The sequence below is a fragment of the Myotis davidii genome, unplaced genomic scaffold, assembly GCF_000327345.1.
Source record: "Myotis davidii unplaced genomic scaffold, ASM32734v1 scaffold458, whole genome shotgun sequence".
Lineage (NCBI taxonomy): Eukaryota > Metazoa > Chordata > Mammalia > Chiroptera > Vespertilionidae > Myotis > Myotis davidii.
In genome coordinates, this window is record NW_006289819.1 from 2,522,582 (window position 1) to 2,526,566 (window position 3,985).

General features: G+C 44.4%; 1 pseudogene; it reads right to left on the bottom strand.

Annotated features, from left to right (window-relative positions):
- Window positions 1-380: 380 nt before the first annotated feature.
- Window positions 381-1,296, bottom strand: LOC102756671 (annotated as a pseudogene).
- Window positions 1,297-3,985: the final 2,689 nt, after the last annotated feature.

The window sequence follows — 3,985 nt, forward strand, 5'->3', positions numbered from 1 at the left end:
GGGTTCACTGATCTAGGACTCATCATATGCCCACCACTTTGATCTTATTTTATGAGTCCAGAGCTCAATCACTCAATCTCATATTCATTTAGTAATAGAAAGATGATGATTATGCCAATTCTTGGGCAGGTCTTATAAACTGGTAATTTAAAAATGAATTAAACATATGATTTGCCTCCAGTAAGTCAGTCCACTGTCTGGTGTCTTCAAGCTTGAGGAACACCTCCTGCCACAGCCTTCTGGAGGTTCTCCTTCATCATCTCACTGAGTCTAGCCCATTCATGTATCACATGTGCTCACTGATGTTGGAAAGAATTTGAATGGAAAAGTCATGTAGGCTGTGTCCCAGGTTTGTTGCTGGTACCCATGTTTCTGTGACTTCATTCTAGTGTTTTGGCCCAGCCTGTCACTCCTAGGAAAGCCCTCTTTACATCTTAGTTCCTAAGACTGTAGATGATAGAGTTGAAGAAGGCAGACATGACATTGTAGAATAGAGCCAGCTTTTTTTCCTTTTATGGGGAGGCCTCAGAGCCAGGCCTTACTTACATAACCAAAAATGGAATGAGAACGTAGTAACCGTGGTGATGTGGGAGGCACAGGTGGAGGAGGCCTTGAGTCACCCTTGGACAGAGTGATTCCTCCGGATGGCAGCAAAGAGACTGATGTAGACAATGATGGTGAGGAAAAGTGGGACCAACAGAAGGATGAAGCCCAAGATGAAGTTCACCTGGTCACTGAGAGACGTGTCCACACAGGTTAATTTCAAGACTGCAGGTACTTCACAGAAGAAGTGATTGATCTCATTGGGACCACAATAGGGAAGAATTAGTAGCAGATGACACCCCAGAATCCACAGATGACCACCATTCACCCACACAGCAAAGAGCTCATGATGACTTTATACCTCAGGGATAGCCAATGGCCACATACCTGTGATAAACCGCCACTGCAAAAAGTCAAGACTCAGTGATTCCCAGCATCAGGAAGCTGTACGTCTGGGCCGCACATCCAATGCAGGTAATGGTCTTCCTCTTGCAAACCAGATGTGCCAGTATTTGGGACACTGTGGTGGTGACATAGCCCATATTCGGAATGGATATGACTGAGGAAAAAGTGCATGGGTGTGTGGAGCAGGAGTCAGTGCACATCAAGATGATAATAAGCCCATTTCCCAGAAGGGAGATGAGGTGAAGGAGAGGAAGACAATAGAATAACATTGATCTCTGTGTTAGTGGAGAATCCTAGAAGAATAAACTCAGTAAGAGAGCTGCAGTCTCCCCAGAGGAAATCTTGCATCCCTCTCCTATTGCAGAGAAAGAACAGATCCATCATTAATAAGGTGAAAGCTCCAAATCTAGTAGCAAAGTAACTGCATATTAGGACCCCTGCAAAGCTGGGAACCTAGTGATCCCACTTCTAGGAATATATCCCAAGAAACCAGAAACACCAATCAGAAAGGATACATGCACCCCTATGTTCATAGCAGCACAATTTACAATAGCTAAGATTTGGAAACAGCCTAAGTGCCCATCAGCAGATGAGTGGATTAAAAAAACTGTGGTACAGCCCTAACCGGTTTGGCTCAGTGGATAGAGTCGGCCTGTGGACTCAAGGGTCTCAGGTTCGATTCTGCTTAGGGGCATGTACATTGGTTGCAGGCACATACCCAGTGGGGAGTGTGCAGGAGGTGGCTGATCGATGTTTGTCTCTCATCAACTGGAGAACATTATGCTAAGCAAAATAAGCCAGTTGGAGAAAGATAAATCTCACCTTCTCTCACTTACATGTGGGATATAATGATCAACATCATTTGATGAACAAGAATAGATCCAGAGACAAATGGTAGGGGAGGGGAGGTTAGAGAGCAACCAAAGGACTTGTATGCATGCATATTAGCATATCCAATGGACACAGGCACTGGGGTGGTGGGGGCTTCCCCGGGGTGGGAATGGCTTCGGGGGTGGAGGGGTCAGGTGGGGAAGAAGAAGACATATGTAAAACTTTAGACAATTAAAAAAAAAGCAAGTCAGAGAGATAGAGAAGTGAGCAGAGGATCAAAGGACAGAGCAAGAAGCACAGGCAGGAAGGGACACCCCGATGTGAGGACTTACAGACAGTAGAGGGAGCTCCTGCCACTCTTCACCTGCTGTTGGGCTCTGTGTGAGCTTGGGCCAGGAGTTTGAGGCGCTCTCCTTTGAAACTGCGCCCAGGGGCCCTGATTCCCTGAGCAACACATCCATGATTTTCCAGTGAGCTCCCAGCACCTCTGAATTCCCTGAGGTCTGAATATCAAGCGTGAACTTCATCACCTAGTACTAAAGACTATGTACGGCCAGTCTCCCTGAGCCTCCCAGCCGAGCCTCAAATGCTCAGGCCAGTCTTCTGCTTGGCCACACCCTCCCAAGCTCCATGTTTTCTCTGGAATCGTGTCAGACTGATTTCACACAGTTACCAGCTGTGTGACTATGCACGTTTCAAAAACCTGTCTGGGTCTCTAGGCCTTTTGACAGTAAAATAAAACCTGCTTAATAGGGTCTTAGGTGAAAATAAAATGTGTCAATAAGTATAAAGCTTTTAGGTCTGCCTGACTTATCGTAAGTGATCTATAAAGCTATTCATTTCCCAATTATGCACCTGCCATGCTCCCCACCTAAAGTTCCTCTTCCCTCATAACGTCAAGTCTCCCATAAATTCCAGATTCACCTTCCTCAGGAAAGCAGCTGTGAACACTTCGACCCTCTCTGTCCTCCTGCTATGCATTACTCTCCATCGCTGTTCTTGGGATTCCTGAGTGATCTGTGAGGGGTCCAAGGAGCTCAGCCCTCTAAGGGGTCCAGCTGCACACTCCAGTCTAATACAACTGAATGACTTCTGTCTCAATGTATACCAGCTCCCTTGGGCACCTCCACTTTCTATCTTCCAACACACATTTCACATCTCTCCCCTGGGCCAGATCTGAAGAAAGATCATTTAGAGCCAAGAGGAAAATTTTACCTGTAAATAAGCACTTACAAACCAGTGTTTTTCCAAGGTATGAAATTTACATTAGACCTTTAGCATGCAATAAAATATTCTATAAGGAAAGGAATGAGAATCTTAGACACTGCAGGCAAACACAGTCTGGGTAGTAGCAAAGTACACATAGCATGTTTGGGGAACAGAAAATTATTTGGTGGGTTGATCTGAGAGTGTACATCTGAGTTGGAGTTAGGAGAGAAGTTGAAGAGGAAAGCAGGGCTAGGTTTAAAAATGCTCTTAAGCATTGGCCTGCTGACTGAAGGGTCCCAGGTTAGATTCTGGTCAAGGGCACATGCCTGGGTTGCGGGCTCCATCCCCAGTCGGGGGCATGCAGGAGGCAGCCAATCAATGATTCTCTCTCATCATTGATGTTTCTATCTCTCTCTCCCTCTTCCTTCCTCTCTGAAATCAATAAAGAAATATATTTAAAAAAAATAAAAATGCTCTTAAACCATGATAAGAATCTAGTACTCTACCTGGGCAACGTGGAGCTCCTAGACCAAAAATATAGGCATAGGGTTGAATAGACATTTTTCTAAGAAGATATACAAATGGCCAACAGGTATATGAAAAGTTGCCTCAACACCATTAATAACCAGGGAAATGAAAATCAAAACCATCATGAGATATCATCTCACACCTTTTAGAATGGCTATAATGAAAATGACAAGTATTGACAAGGATGCGAAGAACAGATGATCCTGGTGCACTGTTGGTGGGAATGTAAATTGATGTCTCCACTAAGGAAAACAGCATAGAGTTTCTCAAAAATCATAAAAATCGAACAACCATTTGACTCAACAATTCCACTTCTGAGTGTACATCCAAAGGAAATGCAAACAGGATGTTGAAAAGATATCTGTACTCCCATGTTTGATGCAGCACTATTCATAATAGCCAAGATATGGAAACAAACCAAATGCCCATCTACACTTGAATGGATAAAGGCGGTGTGGTATATACACAC